Genomic DNA, 22,510 nt, shown 5'->3' on the forward strand with positions numbered 1-22,510 from the left:
ATAAAGTTTCCTGATTTTGGTTTGATGGATTTGTTATTATTGTTGTTCATTGTGAATAGATTAATTTCCCCATTTCTTTTATTAGTTGTTTACTGCTAAATTCAAGACAACATACTGATTTTTGTAATCACTAATTTTATATCAAGTCACTTTATCAAGTTACCTTACTCATTTCAGTAGTTGAGAACAAAGATGAGGGTTGTAGATATTAATCATATTATCACAAAGAAACATAATTTTATCTCTTTTACAAAGTTTATATTGACTTATGAATTCTTATATTCGTAAAAACTCAAGAAAATATTACATACTATGATGATAGATAGGTTCCCATTAACTTATTTGTTTTAAATAATTTTAGAACTTTGTCCTATAAGGTAATGTTTGTTTAAAGATTCTGGTAAATGGCTTAATGATTTCTTCCTTATGTTTCTGTTGTACTCATACTTTTCATTAGGAATGAATTTTTATATTAGAAAATGCCTTATTGTAACCTACCAATAGAATTTTTTTTCACTTTTTTTCCTTGAATATGTGAAGGTAAAATTTATATATATAAAACTTTTTATATTGAGTCACACTTTTATTAATGGAATAAAGCCTTCTTAATAATTTTACATTATATTTTCATACATTCCTTGCTTCTATTTGTTGATATTTTATTTAAGAATATGTATTTTTATACTGATAAATAATTTCTCTGTGTTTGTTTTTGTCTCTCACTTTTTCTCTCTTTTTTTCTTTTTGAGATTTGAAACTTAAGTTGATCTCATAAAACAAACTGAAGCATTATCTCTCTTTATACATTGAAAACAATGGAAACAACAAGAGACTTATTTTGGGGGGCTCCAAAATCACTGCAGATGGTGACTGGAAACATGAAATTAAAAGACAGTTGCTTCTTGGAAGAAAAGCTATGACCAACCTAGACAGCATATTAAAAAGCAGAGATATTACTGTGCCAACAAAGGTCCGTCTAGTCAAAGCTATGGTTTTTCCAGTAGTCATGTATGGATGTGAGATTGGATTATAAAGAAAGCTGAACCCTGAATAACTGATACTTCTGAGCTGTGGTGTTGGAGAAGACTCTTGAGAGTCTCTTGGACAGCAAGGAGATCCAACCAGTGCATCCTAAAGGAAATCGGTCCTGAATATTCATTGGAAGGACTGATGCTGAAGCTGAAGCTCCAATACTTTGGCCACCTGATGCAAAGAACTGACTCGTTGGAAAAGACCTGGATGGGGAAAAATTGAAAGTAGGAGGAGAAGGGAATGACAGAGAATTAGATGGTTGGATGGCATCACCGACGAGATGGACATGAGTTTGAATCGACTCTGGGAGTTGGTGATGGACAGGGAAGCCTGGCATGCTGCAGTCCATAGGGTCACAAAAAGTCGGACACGACTGAGCAACTGAACTGAACTGATACCTTGAAATAGTTTAAATGAACTGAGAATGAAGCTACCTAACAGTTGGTTAAAACTTAGTTGATCCAGGTTCCTTACACTGTAGTTTTTAAACATATATTCTGTTTCTACCATTGTAATGCATATTTTCAATTTGTCTATTTCTTGAATAAATTTTGGTAATTTGTATTTGTTAGAAATCATCCATTTCCTCAAAATGTTTCAAATGTGTTCTATAAGGTTTAAGTGAGGTGATATTTAATGCTTTTATTTCTCCTATAACTTTATTATTTCTCATTTTCCACTCTCATTCATGTATGTTTACTCTGTCAGCCTTTTAATAAATATCATTTGACTTTTAAAAATATGAGCTTCTGAATTTTATGCATACTGATGACTATCTCTTGTTTTTTCTTAAATTTTATTCTATCTTTATTAAATTCATCTTCCTATTTTATCTTGGTTTATTTTGTTAAATAATGGTGTTCATTGACTAATTGCTTAAAAATAAATCAATTAAATTTGGTCATTCATCTTTCTAATAATAACGGTACCTGAAACTATAAACTTACTAATGGTATATAAACTTCCTCTTGGTACATAAACTTCCAATATGGGTACATCCCATAGTTTTTGATATGAAGTGTTCTCATATTTATTGCTTTTTGTATATTTTAAAATTTCCCAATGGACTGTCCAAAGGTAGTCTATAACTATTATTCTGAACACAAAAATAGTTGGGGATGACCAAAACACAGGGCCTAAAAATGTTTAGTATTATAGAACTTATAAAGATTCATTTTATCAGTTTATTTTTGAGTTCTAGTATGTGCACTATTTTGTAAATTTTCCACAGATTTAAAAAAACATAAGCATCCTGTATGAGATAGCCATGACTCTAAGTATCCCTATCAAATTTATTTGATTAATTGCATTTTTGTTCTGTGTTAATATTTGTTGCCTTTTACATCACTCAGTCTTTGAAGAGATTATTGAAATCTACATTTTTAATTTTGTAAATTTTTTGCATTTCCCAGATTTTCTTTTATGTATTTAGCTACTGTTTGCTCTATAAGGATTTTTAACTCTTTTCTACTATGTGTTTTCAAATCAACAAAAAATTTGTCTGTTCTTATTAATGCTTTAGCTAGCCTTAAAAATTCTAACTTGTCTAAATATATTTCCTCTTCATTATTATGTGTATTTAACCCTTATTTCCTTGTTCATTTTATTTCAATATCCTTTTATTTCTTTCATATTAATTTTTTTCTCTTTCTGCTGTTTAAGAACATATAATCCAGCACTATTTTTTGACCTCTCTTTTTTTTAATGAAAGAAATCAATGCATTCACATTCAATGATGATGTTTAGACAATTGTTCTTCTTACATCTCACATAACATTTTTTTTTTACTTCATTAGTTGCTCATTTTGATTTTCCATATTTTTGTTGGTTCGATAACAATTCCCCACCCCCCACCCCCAGGGAAAACCTCTGTGTTTCAGTCAATTATATTTTGAGAGGATAGAGGCAGTAACAAACGACCTAATATTCCCTGGTTTTCTAGCAACAACCAAAAAATAACCATAGTATATAATCTCATACATCATGTTCTTAACGTCTATTCAGTAAACCGTTTGTCCATAGAGAAACATTAATGAAGGCCATGTTGTTCCATTTAGGGGGTTTGCCAGAGGACCTATGGCCTTGCCAATCTAGGTCATTTTATTTTCATATTAACTTACTTAAGCAAAAGTCTACCAAGTATTTAAGACTGTACAACATGGGTGATTATCTTCCAGCCTCTTATAATAGACTAACTGCCACCACCAATATGTCAAATTTTAGTTTGCTTTTCTTTATTTGGAGCAATTCTGTTTCATTCAGCTTTGCTATATGGGCTGTTACAGATCAGCTATATGGGCAGTTACAGATCAGTTTCAGCATTCCTATCATATGAGTCTGCTTATATTATTACCCAGGCTGAAGATACAGCTCTTATTTGGAATATGTTATGCTAGTGGTATAAGGAAAAAAGTAAAAGAGAAAGCTGAACCACAACTGTACTTAAAGCCTTTGTTCCAAGAGGGTATGTTTTATCTACTCTGATCCCATTGGTCAAAGCTAGTCAAATGAAGTAGACTATCAGTGGTACAAGCAAGTAAAAATCTACCTACAGAAGGAACTACAAGTCACATGGCAATAGGAGATGGATAATTCTCTTACCAGGAATGGAAGGACTGAATACTAAAGGACAATACTGTGCTCTATGCCATCCCCTCATGAATTCTGAAGTGGTCCTTACCTTTCCTTCAGTGGCTACTACCCTTTTCTTTGTCTTCACACTTAATTTTACATACCTTTTTACTAATATTTTCCAACAAAAGAACTATGTTTCCCTTCTCACACTGCCCTTCCTCAAACTCACATTCATAACATAAAAGTACAATAAAATTTTGAGACACTTTCTTTTGCTGTATCATAAAAAAGGCATCATGAAAGGATTCTAATTACATTTTCTTTCTTGTCCCTAGATATTAGTCCGTTAGTTTTTGGTTTTATGTACTGCACTAACTTTCGTATGGTTCTTTTTTTATTTATAGGTAACACATTTAGTACCAGAGGCTTATAAAATTTTTTCTAATTTTTACAATGTAAAGATATTATTAGAATACACCTTGTTGTATTTCTTTTCTCAACAATCATTCCTGAAATTCAATGAACCATTTAATCTACTGGCTGGAATCTTTATATTAGAAGAATTATTTTTCTAGTATCTTTGATCAAATGTTACCCCTTTTCCACATGTGTCTTTTTTCTTCTCATGCCTAGCATAACTATGTATCCTGATTTGCCACACACAGCCCTAGTTTATACCTGTGGTTACAGCAAATCTATTAATGCTGAGAAGAGCAACCCCACATCCAAAGAGCGGCGGCTGCGCGGGCACAGAAGGGCCAAGAGGAGCTACTCCACATCCAAGGTCAGGAGGGGCAGCCATAAGGAGATACCCCTAGTCCAAGGTAAGGAGGAGTGGCTGCACTTTGCTGGAGCCACCATGAAGAGATACCCCATGCCCAAGGTAAGAGAAACCCAATAAGATGGTAGGTGTTGTAAGAGGGCATCAGAGGGCAGATACACTGAAATCTTAATCACAGAAAACTAGCCAACCTGATCACATAGACCACAGCCTTGTCTAACTCAGTGAAACTAAGCCATGCCGTGTGTGGCCACCCAAGATGAGAGGGTCATGGTGGAGAGGTCTGACAGAATGTGGTCCACTGGAGAAGGGAATGGCAAACCACTTCAGTATTCCTGCCTTGAGAACCCCATGAACAATATGAAAAGGCAAAATGATAGGATACTGAAGGGGAACTCCCTGGGTCAGTAGGTGCCCAATAAGCTACTGGAGATCAGTGGAGAAATAACTCCAGAAAGAATGAAGGGATGGAGCCAAAGCAAAAACAATACCCAGCTGTGGATGTGACTAGTGATAGAAGCAAGGTCCGATGCTGTAACCGCAATATTGCATAGGAACCTGGAATCTCAGGTCCATGAATCAAGGCAAATTGGAAGTGGTCAAACAGATGGCAAGAGTGAACGTTGACATTCTAGGAATCAGCGAACTAAAATGGACTGCAATGGGTGAGTTTAACTCAGATGACCGTATCTAGTACTGTGGGCAGGAATCCCTTAGAAGAAATGGAGTAGCCATCATGGCCAACAAAAGACCAAAATGCAGTACTTGGATGCAATCTCAAAAACAACAGAATGATATCTGTTCGTTTCCAAGGCAAACCATTCAATATCATGGTAATTAAAGTCTATGCCCCAACCAGTAACACTGAAGAAACAGGTTGAATGGTTCTATGAAGACCTACAAGACCATTTAGAACTAACACCCAAAAAAGATGTCCTTTTCATTATAGGGGACTGGAATGCAAAAGTAGGAAGTCAAGAAACACCTGGACTAACAGGCAAATTTGGCCTTGGAATGAAGTACAGAATGAAGCAGGGCAAAGGCTAATAGCGTTTGGCCAAGAGAATGCACTGGTCATAGCAAACACCCTCTTCCAACAGCAGAAGAGAATACCCTACACATGGACATCACCAGATGGTCAACACCAAAATCAGATTGATTATATTCTTTGCAGCCAAAGATGGAGACGCCCTACACAGTCAGCAAAAACAAGACCGGGAGCCAACTGTGGCTCAGATCATGAACTCCTTATTGCCAAATTCAGACTTAAATTGAAGAAAGTGGGGAAAACCACTAGAGCATTCAGTTATGACTTAAATCAAATCCCTTATGATTATACAGTGGAAGTGAGAAATAAATTTAAGGGCCTAGATCTGATAGACAGAGTGCCTGATGAATGATAGACAGAGCTTCATGACATTGTACAGGAGAGAGGGATCAAGACCACCCTCATGGAAAAGAAATGCATAAAAGCAAAATGGCTGTCTGAGGACACCTTACAAATAGCTGTGAAAAGAAGAGAAGCGAAAAGCAAAGGAGAAAAAGAAAGATATAAGCATCTAAATCCAGAGTTCCAAATAATAGCAAGGAGAGATAAGAAAGCCTCCCTCAGAGATCAGTGCAAAGAAACAGAGGAAAACAACAGAATGGGAAGGACTAGAGATCTCTTCAAGACAATTAGAAATACCAGGGGAACATTTCATGCAAAGATGTGCTCGATAAAGGACAGAAATGGTATGAACGTAACAGAAGCAGAAGATATTAAGAAGAGGTGGCAAGAATACACAGCAGAACTGTACAAGAACGATCCTCATGACCCAGATAATCACGATGGTGTGATCACTCACCTAGAGCCAGACATCCTGGAATGTGAAGTCAAGTGGGACTTAGAAAGCATCACTACGAACAAAGCTAGTGGAGGTGATGGAATTCCAGTTGAGCTATTTCAAGTCCTGAAAGATGATGCTGTAAAAGTGCTGCACTCAATGTGCCAGCAAATTAGGAAAACTCAGCAGTGGCCACAGGACTGGAAAAGGTCAGTTTTCATTCCAATCCCAAAGAAAGGCAATGCCAAAGAATGCTCAAACTACTGCACAATTGCACTCATCTCACACGCTAGTAAAGTAACGCTCAAAATTCTCCAAGACAGGCTTCAGCAATATGTGAACCGTGAACTTCCTGATGTTCAAGCTGGTTTTAGAAAAGGCGGAGGAACCAGAGATCAAATTGCCAACATCTGCTGGATCATGGAAAAAGCAAGAGAGTTCCAGAAAAACATCTATTTCTTCTTTATTTACTATGTCAAAGCCTTTGACTGTGTGGATTAAAATAAACTGTGGAAAATTCTGAAAGAGATGGGAATACCAGACCACCTGACCTGCCTCTTGAGAAACCTATATGAGAGTCAGGAAGCAACAGTTAGAACTAGACATGGAACAACAGACTGACTCCAAATAGGGAAAGGAGTACGTCAAGGCTGTATATTGTCACACTGCTTATTTAACTTCTATGCAGAGTACATAATGAGAAACGCTGGGCTGGAAGAAGCACAAGCTGGAATCAAGATTGCTGGGAGAAATACCAATAACCTCAGATATGCAGATGACACCCCGCTTATGGCAGAAAGTGAAGAGGAACTCAAAAGCCTCTTGATGAAAGTGAAAGAGGAGAGTGAAAAAGGTGGTTTAAAGCTCAACGTTCAGAAAACGAAGATGATGGCATCTGGTCCCATCTCTTCACGGGAAATAGATGGGGAAACAGTGGAAACAGTGTCAGACTTTATTTTTTTGGGCTCCACAATCACTGCAGATGGTGACTACAGCCATGAAATTAAAAGACGCTTACTCCTTGGAAGGAAAGTTATGACCAACCTAGGTAGCACATTGAAAAGCAGAGATATTACTTTACCAACAAAGGTCTGTCTAGTCAAGGCTATGGTTTTACCAGTGGTCATGTATGGATGTGAGAGTTGGACTGTGAAGAAAGCTGAGCGTCGAAGAATTCATGCTTTTGAACTGTGGTGTTGGAGAAAACTCTTGAGAGTCCCCTGGACTGCAAGGAGATCCAACCAGTCCATCCTAAAGGAGATTAGTCCTGGGTGTTCAGTGAAAGGACTGATGTTGAAGCTGAAACTCCAATACTTTGGCCATCTCATGCAAAGAGTTAACTCATTGGAAAAGACTCTGATGCAGAGAGGGATTGGTGGCAGGAGAAGAAGGGGACAACAGAGGATGAGATGGTTGGATAGCATCATCGACTCAATGGACATGAGTTTGAGTGAACTCCAGGAGTTGGTGATGGACAGGAAAGCCTGGCATGCTGTGATTCATGTGTTTGCAAATAGTTGGACACAACTGAGCAACTGAACTGAACTGATTAATATCCATCCTCTTTTACTCTCAAACGTGTCCAGCTTTGATAATAAATTATACAGTCAGCCTACCTATAAATCTTACTATTTGCAGGTGAACTCCTGAAACTATTTTCTAAAACTTTATCTTTTCCCTTATATGTAGTTGAATAAACTGTTCAACTACAAAATGTATATATACTATTTTCTATGTGACTGCAGTTATCCCACCAAGGGTGGAGCAAACTTCCCACCTCTTTGGCATCAGCTATATACTTCTTTTGCTAATGGGTTGTCAGCAGATGTGACTGAAGCAAAATAGGAAATGTGTTTTTGTAATAGAAGTTGGCCTCTTTTTCTTCAATCACCATGAGAAGAATATGTCCTTTAAGGGTCCTGCTTGACCACTCCTACAACTCAGTTAATGAATTATTTGGTCCTATCAACTTCCCCATCTTTCACCAACACCATCCCAGTGACACCAGTATTCCTCACTCAAATTACTCCAGTAGCCTCCAATGTATAGCTTTTCTGGTAGCTCAGATGGTAAAGAATCTGCCTACAATGTGGGAGACCCAGATTCACTACCTGGGTGGAGAAGATACCTTGGAGTAGGAAATGGCAACCCACTCCAGTATTCTTGCCTGGAGAATTCCATTAGACAGAGGAGCCTGGAACGCTATAGTCCATGGGGTCAGAAAGAGTCCGACATAACTGAGCAACTAACTCTACTACTAATAGCCTTTTATTTGGCTCAATATATCTATTAAAAATGGACATGAGTTTGAGTGAACTCTGAGACTTGGTGATGGACAGGGCAGCCTGGTGTTCTGTGATTCATGGGGTCACAAAGAGTTGGACACAACTGAGCGACTGAACTGAACTGATCTTTTAAAATCACAAAACAAATAAAGCCATCCCTCTCTATTTAAACTTTTGGAGTAACTTCTAATTTCACTTTAAAATGTGAATAAAATCAGGATATGCCTAACATAGCCGTGCTTAATGTGACCTTTCCTCATTCTTTCTCACTTTGCTTCACATTTCCCATTGCTCTCTTTCATTCGCCCATGGTAATCTGCCCCAAGATCCTCAAACTTCACGGCCTCAAGAAATAAAGGTAAACCTGAATCTGTTTCTTTTCCTTTTCTTTTTAATTTACAAATCAAGGCTTCTCTGATTGCTCAGTGGTGAAGAGTCAGCCTGCCAGTGCAGAAGACGTGGGTTTGACCCATCGGTGGGAAGGATCTCCTAAAGAAGGAAATAGCTACCCACTCAGTGTTCTTGCCTGGAAAATCCCATGGGCAGAGAAGTCTCGTGGGCCTTCAAGGGGTCACAAAGATTTGGACATGACTGAGAGACTAAATAAACAACAATGAAGAATTTAATCTTTACTATTTCTGAGATATCAGCTAACATATTACTTCCTGAAAGAAAACTTTGTGATACCAGATCAGGGTAAACTCTCGATTGGATTCACTCTCAATGTTTCTTCCCTTTTTGGTAAATATTTATTTAATATGCATCTGTGTAGATGGGCTTTAAATTCCCAGAGGCATCATGTGTGTATGTCCTAGACAGCTCTATGTTCTAGTAATGAATACATTTAATAACTATGAATGACTAATTCATATGCCTTGGACAACCTAGGAATCAAACTGCATAGATTTTACATCAGATTTCTATGTCAGTTCCTCATCCCTGATCTACTTTTTTACTTTGTCTTAGCTGTTCAATATGTGGATGTAGAGTATGTTTTTTTTTTTTTTTTACTTTACACATAATTATCTCAAGCTTAATTTCTTGAGCAAATGGATATTGACTTCTTGAAGTTTAAACAGTGATTCAACTCTGTGTTCTTACACTAAAAACATGGTAGCAGAAAATTTATTTGCATATTTTGGCATGTATTTTAATGTTTAATTTTCCATATAAGTCAGGATCACTTTAAAATAAGAAAAGAGGGGAAATTTTTTAGACACATTCTTTAATGAAATATTTTCTTTATTTTTTCAGAACTGGAAAATGACTTAGTCACACCATCATTGTTGCTGCTGCTGCTAAGTCGCTTCAGTCGTGTCCAACTCTGTGCAACCCCATAGACGGCAGCCCACCAGGCTCCCCCGCCCCTGGGATTCTCCAGGCAAGAACACTGGAGTGGGTTGCCATTTCCTTCCCCAATGCATGAAAGTGAAAAGTGAAAGTGAAGTTGCTCAGTTGTGTCCGACCTCAGCGACCCCATGGACTGCAGCCTTCCAGGCTCCTCCATCCATGGGATTTTCCAGGCAAGAGTACTGAAGTGGGGTGCCATTGCCTTCTCCACACACCATCATTAAGATGATTAAATTAAGAGAATAGAAAAATATTTTTAGTTCAGTTCAGTTCAGTCTCTCAGTTGTGTCCTATTCTTTGTGACCCCATGGACTGCAGCATGCCAGGCTTCCCTGTCCATCACCAACTGCTGGAGCCTACTCAAACTCATGTTGGTGACGCCATGCAACCATCTCATTCTCTGTCGTCCCCTTCTCCTCTCTCCTTCAATCTTTCCCTGCATCAGGGTCTTTTCCAATGAGTTGGTTCTTCACATCAGGTGGCTAAAGTATTGGAGTTTCAGCTTCAGTATCAGTCCTTCCAATGAATATTCAGGACTGATTTCCTTTAGGATGCACTGGTTCGATCTCCTTGCTGTCCAAAATACTCTCAAGAGTCTTCTCCCATCATAGCAATGAAAATAATAAAATACTTAGGAATATATCTACCTAAAGAAACTAAAGACCTATATATAGAAAACTATAAAACACTGGTGAAAGAAATCAAAGAGGACACTAATAGATGGAGAAATATACCATGTTCATGGATTGGAAGAATCAATACATTGAAAATGAGTATACTACCCAAAGCAATTTATAGATTCAATGCAATCCCTATCAAGCTACCAACGGGATTCTTCACAGAGCTAGAACAAATAATTTCACAATTTGTATGGAAATACAAAAAACCTCGAATAGCCAAAACGATCTTGAGAAAGAAGAATGGAACTGGAAGAATCAACCTGCCTGACTTCAGGCTCTACTACAAAGCCACAGTCATCAAGACAGTATGGTACTGGCACAAAGACAGAAATATAGATCAATGGAACAAAATAGAAAGCCCAGAGATAAATCCACGCACATATGGACACCTTATCTTTGACAAAGGAGGCAAGAATATACAATGGATTAAAGACAATCTCTTTAACAAGTGGTGCTGGGAAAACTGGTCAACCACTTGTAAAAGAATGAAACTAGAGCACTTTCTAACACCATACACAAAAATAAACTCAAATTGGATTAAAGATCTCAACATAAGAACAGAAACTATAAAACTCCTAGAGGAGAACATAGACAAAACACTCTCTGACATACATCACAGCAGGATCCTCTATGACCCACCTCCCAGAATATTGGAAATAAAAGCAAAAATAAACAAATGGGACCTAATTAAACTTAAAAGCTTCTGCACAACAAAGGAAACTATAAGCAAGGTGAAAAGACAGCCTTCAGAATGGGAGAAAATAATAGCAAATGAAGCAACTGACAAACAACTAATCTCAAAAATATACAAGCAACTCCTACAGCTCAATTCCAGAAAAATAAATGACCCAATCAAAAAATGGGCCAAAGAACTAAATAGACATTTCTCCAAAGAAGACATACAGATGGCTAACAAATGCATGAAAAATGCTCAACATCACTCATTATCAGAGAAATGCAAATCAAAACCACAATGAGGTACCATTTCACGCCAGTCAGAATGGCTGCGATCCAAAAGTCTACAAGCAATAAATGCTGAAGAGAGTGTGGAGAAAAGGGAACCCTCTTACACTGTTGGTGGGAATGCAAACTAGTACAGCCACTATGGAGAATGGTGTAGAGATTCCTTAAAAAACTGGAAATAGAACTGCCTTATGATCCAGCAATCCCACTGCTGGGCATACACACTGATGAAACCAGAATTGAAAGAGATACATGTACCCCAATGTTCATCACAGCAGTGTTTATAATAGCCAGGACATGGAAGCAACCTAGGTGTCCATCAGCAGATGAACGGATAAGAAAGCTGTGGTACATATACACAATGGAGTATTACTCAGCCATTAGAAAGAATACATTTGAATTAGTTCTAATGAGGTGGATGAAACTGGAACTTATTATACAGAGTGAAGTAAGCCAGAAAGAAAAACACCAATACCGTATACTAATGCATATATATGGAATTTAGAAAGATGGTAACAATAACCCTGTATACAAGACAGCAAAAGAGACACTGATGTATAGAACAGTCTTTTGGACTCTGTGGGAGAGGGAGAGAGTGGGATGATTTGGGAGACTGGCATTGAAACATCTATAATATCATATATGAAACGAGTCACCAGTCCAGGTTCAATGCACCATACTGGATGCTTGGGGCTAGTGCACTGGGACGACCCAGAGGGATGGTATTGGGAGGGAGGAGGGAGGAGGGTTCAGGATGGGAAACACGTGTATACCTGTGGCAGATTCATGTTAATATATGGCAAAACCAATATAATATTGTAAAGTTAAAATATATATATATATATATAAAAAAAGAATAATGTCATAAAAAAAGAGTCTTCTCCAACACCACAGTTCAAAAGCATCAATTCTTCAGCACTCAGCTTTCTTTATAGTCCAACTCTCACATCACATCTTGATAGTCCAACTCTCACATAAAAAATATTTTATGAAATACATATTAGATTTGTTATTACTATATTAATATTAGTCTTGTACAGATGGTATTAAAATCATACATCTTTACATAATCATTATATTTTTTCAATCAAACATTAAAAACCTCCTTATTTTTCTATTTTTACTTTTGGTCTCATAAATGATTATTACTCAAAGAGTGCACGATATGTTCAAAGCCAGTGTTGTAGACAATAAGACTTTTGAGAATCGTTTCCTCAAAATATAGAATCTAATTGACTGACCAAATGCTCGAACTAGGGATTCTAGATGATCACAGTTAAAATTTACTAACATAGAGAATAGACTTATGGACATGGAGAGAAGGGAGGAGAGGGTGAGATGTATGGAAAGAGTAACATGAAAATTTATATTACCATATGTAAAATAGATAGCCAACAGGAATTTGCTGTATGGCTCAGGAAACTCAAAAAGGAGTTCTGTATCAACCTAGAGGGGTGGGATGGGGAAGGAGATGAGAGGGAGTTTCAAAAGGGAGGGGATATATGTATACCTATGGATGACTCATATTGAGGTTTGACAGAAAACAGCAGAATTCCGTAAAGCAATTATCCTTCAAGAAAAAATAAATTACTTAAAAAAAATCTGTCATCATTAAATATATGGGGGAAAAACATTGCTATGAATTTGAACTAGAAAAATTACATCTTCATTGCCTTAGGGTCCATTTTTAGAAACTTTTATTAACATTTATATAAAAAGATTCCTCCACTCAGGATCCTTATTAGAAACTGTGACATTCCAAAGCCAAACATGCCACCATTTTTTAAAGTTACTCTTATTTTTCTTTTTCTTGCCATGGGATTTTAATAGTCAGATCCCCCAAGATCTATGATTATGCAGGTAGGCTCTGAGACACACAGCACTTAACATTTAGGATCAAATGAGGCTCTAAACAGCATATACCATTTGTAGACTAATAATAGGCTGGACATTCATTTGCTCAAGCAATAAACTGGTCTCTCAGTAGTCATATGGTTATATCTTCTTGGAAGCTTTAGCAATTGATGAACATGTTTTAGTATTGCCAAATAATACATTTATATATATAATATATATGTATGTATGTATATATATATATATATGCTGCTATTGTTAAGTTGCTTCAGTCGTGTCTGACTCTTTACGATCCCATGGACTGGGGCCCACCAGGCTCCTCTGTCCATGGGATTCTCCAGACAAGAACACTGGAGTGGGTTGCCACTTCCTTCTCCAGAGGATCTTTGCAATCCAGGGATCAAATTGGTGTCTCTGGTGTCTCCTGCATTGGCAGGCAGGCTCTTTACCACTAGGGCCACATGTGAAGCCTATGTGTGTGTGTGTGTATGTATACATATATCTTCTTAAATTATTCCCATTTGAAAAAAAAAAAGAATAATGAATTTTCAATTAGTTATCTCTTATTTAAAAATAACACTCTGAAACAAAGTTATTAAAGTCCCAAATAATCTGCCTGCAATTCGGGAGACCTGGGTTCGATCCCTGGGTTGGGAAGATCATCTGGAGGATAGCACAGCAAACCACTCCAATATTCTTGCCTGGAGAATCCCCATGGACAGAGAAACCTGGCAGGCTACAGTCCATGGGGTCACAAAGAGTTGGACATGACTGAGCGACTAAGCACAGCACAGAATATGGAATAAAATAATGATTCAATGTATTCATTATGATATAAACTAAAATATGCAAGGCATTTTAATGACTCAAATTCCAAATCCAACTTTAACACATTAATTTCCAAAATATGGACAGTTGTCAGAGAAAGCTGGAAAGTAATAAAAAGAAAATTTGAGTTTTTAAAATTCACTATCTACAATATCAAATTGAAACTTACTATTGCTGCATTTTTTTCTTAGTAAAGATGAATGATTTTGCTTTCATTTACAACCATGCATATATAATTCCAATCTGCTTATTGTTTTCATTTAGCATTTTGCACAAGAAAATTAAAGACATTACTGAACTCTGAGAAGCAGTTAGCACAATCAGCCATTTGCTCTTAGGATTACACTGCTATGCTAAGTTGATTTTTACTTCTGCTGCACTTTAGAATATAAGCATTACTGTATTTCTAGTCTAAAAGTGGTGTTATTTGAAATAAGACTGGCTTGGCATCATGTCAAGACAACTGGATGTTTTTAATTTAAAAATGAAAAGTACTAACATAAATAATAATAATAATTGTTGAAAATGTATGTTGTTGAAAATTGTTGAAAATAATGCTATATTACACATTTGAAAGTAAGAGATACTTGAATATTCACATAACATGAAAAAAAAATTGTAACTATGTATGGTGATGGGTGTTAACTGGATTTTTGTGGGGATTATTTTGCAATATATACAAATATTGAATCATTACATTGTACATTGTACAAATATTGAATCATTACATTGTACATCTGAAAGTAGTATAATGTTATGTCGCTTATACTTCAAAAAATACCTCACAACTTCTCAGTAAAAAACTTGAAAAAAAATTTTGCTTAATTTAAATATAGTTTTTTTATTCTTAACAAAAGATTCATTTATATAATTTTGTCCCATTATAAGAAAATTTTAAATAAAATTTGGTTATTTCTTAAAAGAAAACAAAAAAAAAGAAAATGTAAAAAAAAAAAGTAACATTTCCATACGAAGCTTGGTCATAAGATAGATAACACCAAGACCTCCAAATGTATTCAAAATTGAAAGTGAAAGTGAAAATGTCAGTCACCCAGTCATGTTCCACTCTTTGGAACCCCATGGACTATAGCTTGCCAATCTCCTCTCTCCATGGAATTCTCCAGGAAATACTGAAATAGGTTGCTAATCCCTTCTCCGGGGGATCATCCTTACCCAGGGACTGAACTTGGGTCTCCTGCATTGCTGGCAGATTCCTTACCTATTCAAAATTAGATGCTGCTAAATAATTTATTGGGTGATGAATAGAAGTACTTCCTGTAAGATGTGATCAAAGGGTATAGATAATATTCAGATTTTCTAAAGCACTATAAAGGACTTTTGTGATTCTGGATTATATATCCAAAGGTGTCATATTGTGAAGCTGCAAGATAATAAACCCTTGCTATCCAATTTAGTTGCATTGCCCTTCGAAAACTATATTCAGTTTTAGACACCTCATTTCTAATGAAATATGAAAAGCCAGACAGATTTCTGAAAAAGATCAACAGTAATGTTCAGAGATCTGGAGAGCATATTTTTAATAAGATAACGTTCATAGCAGTCTTTTTCTCACATCTCTAGAACATGATTAGATGTCTGGTGATCTTGGTTTCTGAGTAAGCACAGTCTTTTGATTCAAAAAAGGAGTTTACTTAAAATAAGATTATTTTCATAGAATTTCCTAACCAGAAAAATCAATAAGTATCACCTTATTCAGTATCCACTATTTAAAAATGAGGATTTACACCCAAAGTTGTCATCACAAACAAGTCCCTGGAGCCTGCTGGTGTCAGAACCAACATTAAAACTCCACATGTGTTATAATAGACTTCCCTGGTGGCTCAGATGGTAAAGCCTCTGCCTACAGTGTAGGAGACCCAGGTTTGATGCCTATGTTGGGAAGATCCTCTGGAGAAGGAAATGGCAACCCACTCCAGTACTCTTGCCTGGAAAATCCTGTGGATGGAGAAGCCTGGTAGTCTACAGTCCATGGGGTCGCAAAGAGTCGGACAGGACTGAGTGACTAAACTTTCAAACTTTGTTATAATAAAAAGTTTTTTCCAATTTTCCACATGCTCTAAGTATCTCTAGTTACTGTCGTTTTACTGAATTAAAAGTACTACATTATATTTTTTTTCCAAAAACATTTTGGGCATTCTTACTATTAAAATGGACTTGATATAAAACAACATAATTTAAGTCCATGTGGCTCAGACGGTAAAGTGTCTGCCTACAATGCAGGAGAACCAGGTTCAAACCCTGGCTTGAGAAGATCTCCTGGAGAAGGAAATGGCAACCCACTCCAGTATTCTTGCCTGGAAAATCCCATGGATGAAGGAGCCTGGTAGGCTACAGTCCATTTGCTACAGGTCGCAAAGAGTCGGACACAACTGAGCGACTTCACTTTCACTTTCTGTAACCCAGGTATTTGACCTTGGCCTAAATACTTATTTGGAGAAGGAAATGGCAACCCACTCCAGTGTTCTTGCCTGGAGAATCCCAGGGACAGGGAAGCCTGGTGGGCTGCTGTCTATGGGGTCGCACAGAGTCGGACACGACTGAAGTGACTTAGCAGCAAATATTATGGGCTTCCCTGATAGCTTAGTTGGTAAAAAATCTGCCTGCAATGCAGGAGATTCCAGTTCGATTCCTGGGTCGAGAAGAACCCCTGGATTACTTATGTTTTCATTTTCCTATTTATTTGAAATTTTAAATGATACAAATTTTGAAAAGCACAACTACATGAAACTTATACAAGGATAAATAGGAAACCTGATTGTTCCTATTATATATTAAATAAATTAAATCTAGAAAAATCCAATCAGAAACTTCCTAACCCAAGTAAAACCTGTGAATCACTTTAAATATTACAGAATAATCTGCAGTGATCTTAAATATTTCCAATTGTTAGAAAGAATGGGGGAAATCCACAATTCATTTTATGAGCTAAGGATGAATTTAATAACAAATTGTGAAAAAATACAAGGGACATATACAAATGAAAAATAATAATACATGAACCATCTGCATGATATACAGAAAAACAAATTCCTTATCCCTTATAGATGGTATAAAAGTTAAAACAATGAAACAGCAGAGTATTTTTCTGACTTTGGTATAAAAAAATGTCTTAAGCAAAATTTCTGTATGTTAAAAGACAATACTAAAAAGTAAAAAAAAGCAGTCCATATTTGATACTAATTAACAATGACATACTTGAAGTCCAAATATAAAAAAGAATTCCATGTTTTCGTAGGAAAAGACATACAACTCAGGAAAATAATGGCAAAACTTCTTGCAACAGGTAAAAGAGACTGTTCAAAGAGTCAACAGGCATACAAAGTGTTATACAACCTTATTAGTGATAAAGGAAACACAAAACTAATGTGCTACAAATACGGTCACCAAAATGGCTAAAATTAAAAAGACTGGCATCACCTACAAATGGTGTGATGTAAGCAACTAGAATGCTTATACACTCTTGGCAGTGTCAATTTTTTAAAACTATCTTGGAAAAATATTCAGCAGTATTCACTAAAACTGAATGCAAACATTCCCTATTGATCAATAATTCTCATATTTGCATCACAGGACACACACTATACTGTTTATAGCAATATTATTTCCAATAGTGTGAAAATTAAAATGGAGTCCAGAAGCCCTGAAGAGGAATCTCTTACACTCTTTGTTCTTCGCATACCCTAAACAAGAAGAGACCTGCCCTGCATCTCCGACAAGAATGTTACCACTTTATTACTCCAGCAAAAGGAAAGACAATTCTCTCCTTGCCCATCAACAGCCCCAGGCACTGAGATACTACCACCACGGAGCCAATGAGAAACTGTCACTAACCTGAACTCTTGCTGTTCTCCTGGATGGACTTTGTTTCAAAGCAGTCCTTCTCAGCTTTCTACCTTATCCTCTGTGAAGTAACAATCCTCTCCTTTTCTGGAGTTTTCCTATAGTATTGTCATAGCTTTCAAGTCCAGAACTGCAATTCCTCTGCTATCCCAAATAAACCCAATTTGCTGGTAAAATAACTGGCTGTTTTATTTTAAAGGTTTCATTGCCTATAAATTAAAAACAACCAAAAGTCCAGAAGCATCAGAATTGATTCACCTTAATAAAATCATAAAATAGAATACTATCCATTAAAAAGATAGTATTGAAACCACAAAAACATGTCTGAATTATACTTTATGTAGAGAGAAAAAATATCGGCACAAACACACATAGTCAAATGCAAATATAATAATCCCGCTGCATGTGTATGTGTGTGTTGAAAAACAGGCACTATCCATGAAAAGAATTCTGGAAAGTAAATATCTTTAGGGAGGGGTATCAGAGGGGCTTCTGTGAACTGGCATTTGTCTGATTTTTGATGTGAGTAGTGGTTGCACAGTTGTGATCACACTGAGTGAAATTATAGAGCTTTACATTTTATAATATATTCTTTTTTTATATGTGGGTACTTTTTCAGGGAAAAGTGTAAAATATGTGAATACAAGCTCATGTAATTCTCTTGAATGTTCTTTGGGTTCTTGCTTCCTAAAAATCTGTCACTTTTCAGGGTTTTTTGGGCTCTTTGATACCCCCACTTCTCATAGGTTAGTTTATAGTTTTGAGTCTCTCTCTGACAACTTTTCGGCACACTTAAAATGTCTATTCAAAGGCTACTGCCAAAGAAATTCTACTCATGATATTCTACTGAAAACAAGAGCCTTTATTTACTCTGAAGAACACATCTCCCATCTCATCTGCTCAAAGGTTTTTAAAAATGCTTTTCCAAGAAATTCATGACTAACATCATTGTTTTGATGTGAAAACAGCTAACATCTGTGGCTTCAGAAAAAATAATAAAACATGCTTCAGAAAGAATTTGTTCCATGTACTATACAAGTTCTGTATTATCAATGCTCGTACTTAGAATCTGTTCTAATTATTTTTTTCCAGCTTATACCAAAAAGAAGAGAGAAAAAAAAAAAAAACTATTAACTGCTTGTTCATAGTTCAGTTTTGCTATTGATGACAACTGACTTTCAAAAATTGACACTGGTTTATTTGCAATTACTTATCACATTTTCTTTTTTTAACTAAAGTCAGCCACCTGTCAGTCAGGAAGATCTGTAGAGTCTTAAATCAGGTGAAGTGTTAGGATCCATGTGTCTGCAGGCTTAACTCTATGGCATTTTATGAGAATTTTTAATACACATGTGTTTTTACTTTTATTTAATTTTAACATACTCCTAAGAAATAATTAACTCTTCCAAAGTCCATTTGATGCCACTTATATTTTAAGTATGTTTTGGGATTTGAGGATAGTATTTTATAATTCAAAATAATTCATAGCAGAGAATCCAATGAATTTCATTCATCAGAATTTCATTTCATTGTATTATGCAGAAAATGTGAACATTATACCTTAGTGTAATTAATCAATCCATCATAGCATAAGCTATATAAAAACTTTTTATGAATAAATACAGCAACTAGATACATTTGAAATTTGAATCACCATTTCTGTTTACTAAGAACTATATTTACTATGGTTATCAGACAATAACTTAATTTGTACTCGAGTTATTTACAGCTGTTAATAATCCATCTCTCAAATGTACTAAAATAATCATGTTCATGATCTTAAATATTATTAGGTAAACCACATTTTGCTCTCTGGGAGGCAAGTAAGAAGGAAGGCAGAATTAAATGAAATCAACATTTCTCCTCAAAAAGCTTTTCAAAAACATGAAGAGAAAATTATGAAGCTTTTTCTGGTCTGTTAAATAGAGCTGCTTCATCACATTTATGAGCCTAGGATATCATGCTTTTTGAGTGAACAAAGACAATTTTCACAAGCTAGAATAGGACTACAAAGAACAGTGAGAAGTCTTTCTTTGAGACTGTGCTGGAGAAAGCTGAGAAGAAATGACTTGCCAGAGGATATGTTCCTAAGGCTAACTTCCACAGCACATTTGTTAAAGAAACAAAACTAGAAATGAATAATATGTAAATGTTTTATTTTTTAGAGAATTCTGCCAGTCCAATTATTTCAATACTGAATATTTCAAGTCTTTCATCAGGAATTCATCAATAGATAAATAAATATGATTTTATTACAATTAATACAAATAATATGTAGTTTTAGTTTTGTGTGAATTAGAACACAGTGAAAGCTTCCACATCAAGGTATCCTTATTTATTTATTATTAAATGACAGTTGGGACTTCCCTGGTAGCTCAGCTGGTAAAGAATATGCCTGCTATGCAGAAGACCCAGCTTTAATTCCTGGGTCAGGAAGACCGCTGGAGAAGGGATAGGCTACCCACTTCAGTTTTACTGGGCTTCCCTGGTGGCTCAGTCAGTAAAGTGTCTGCCTACAGTGTGGGAGATCTGGGTTCAATCCTGCTGAGTACTTACTATTGGTTATTCGGTCTACTAGACACTAGGGATAAAAAGAAATATAAACAGTGGTCTCTGTAGTCAGATACTCTACAGGAGATTGGCAGAAAGTGGCAAAAAATTCCAAATGACAACACAGTAGGATAAGTGAAATGACAAGGATGTGCAAGGCTGTATATTGTCACCCTGCTTATTTAACTTATATGCAGAGTACATCATGAGAAATGCTGGACTGGATGAAGCACAAGCTGAAATCAAGATTGCCAGGAGAAATATTAATAACCTCAGATATGCAGATGACACCACCTTTATAGCAGAAAGCAAAGAACTAAAGAGCCTCTTGATGAAAGTGAAAGAGGAGAGTGAAAAAGTTGGCTTAAAACTCAACATTCAGAAAACGAAGATCATGTCGTCTGGTCCCATCACTTCATAGCAAATAGATTGGGAAACAATGGAAATAGTGACAGACTATTTTTAGGGGGCTCCAAAATCACTGCAGATGGTGACTGCAGCCATGAAATTAAAAGACACTTGCTCCTTGGAAGAAAAGTTATGACCCACTTAGCATATTAAAAAGCAGAGACATTACTTTACCAACAAAGGTACATCTAGTCAAAGCTACATTTTTTCCAGTAGTCATATATGGATGTGAGAGTTGGACTATAAAGAAAGCAAAGCAAAAAAAGCTAATTGATGCTTTTGAACTGTGGTATTGGAGAAGACACTTGAGAGGCCCTTGGACTGCAAGGAGATTCAACCAGTCCATCCTAAAGGAAGTCAGTCCTGAATATTTATTGGAAAGACTGATACTGAAGCTGAAACTCCAATACTTTGGCCACCTGATGCAAAGAAATGAAAAGACCCTGATGGTGGGAAAGATTGAAGGCAGGAGGAGAAGGGGATGACAGAGGATGAGATGGTGGATGGCATCAATGACTCAATGGACATGAGTTTGAGTAAACTCCGGGAGTTGGTGATGAACAGGGAAGCCTGGCGTGCTGCAGTCCATGGGGTCGCAAAGAGTAGGACATGACTGAGCTACTGAACTGAACTGAACTGAAGGATGTGCAAAGAGTAAAATGGGGAATACCAGGGAGGTAAAACTGTTTTGTATTTAAATTAAAAAAGGGGTTATTTTCAGGTAAAGAAAAAATTAATACCAACCAGCAGAAAAAGCATTTACAAGAGCAGCAAGATTAGAAGGCATGGTGTTAGGTAATTATATACAGTTCAGTATGGATTAAGCATATGTTACAAAGGAAAAATATGAAGAGATAAATTTTGAAAAGAAATTAGAGAAGACATAAGATATCTTTGTAAGTACAATATGGAGAATGGATTTAATCTGATTTGCAAATGAGAGAGGCTTTGAAGAAATCAAGAAGAGTGACCGGTGCCAACTTGTACATTAGGAAGATCACTTAGGCCACAATGCAGGGCATGGAACAAAATAGGAATAGGAACAAAAGGGCAAGGCAGCTGCTTGGAAAATCAAGTGAGAAATAATTAAATCCTGGACTAAAATAGTGTTAATTGAAATAGAAATAGGATAGTTGTTCCCATTAAAGAGTTAGACTAAGCAGCACTTAGTAATTATTTGGATGTGTGGTAGAGAAAGACTTACAATCACGGATATCTACAAATGGAGAGGTTTAATACCAAATGGAGAAGATATGCTTGTAACATTAACCAAAAATGAAAACTACAGAGAGAAACATGTTTGAAGGAAAGTGTAAGTTTACTCTGGACATGCTGAGATTCAGGTAAAGGTGGTAATCATGTTCAGACAACAACAGACATAGCTTTTAGAACTCAACAAAATATATGGACAAGGGATATACTAATTTAGGAGTTCCCCAAACATTTCCCATTGCTGACATCATTGAAGTTTCATTTGCTTTTTCCAGAGAAAGCAGAAATGAAAGTTTTAGAACCTTG

The sequence above is a fragment of the Bos indicus x Bos taurus genome, chromosome 6 (assembly GCF_003369695.1).
Source record: "Bos indicus x Bos taurus breed Angus x Brahman F1 hybrid chromosome 6, Bos_hybrid_MaternalHap_v2.0, whole genome shotgun sequence".
In the NCBI taxonomy this organism is placed as follows: Eukaryota; Metazoa; Chordata; class Mammalia; order Artiodactyla; family Bovidae; genus Bos; species Bos indicus x Bos taurus.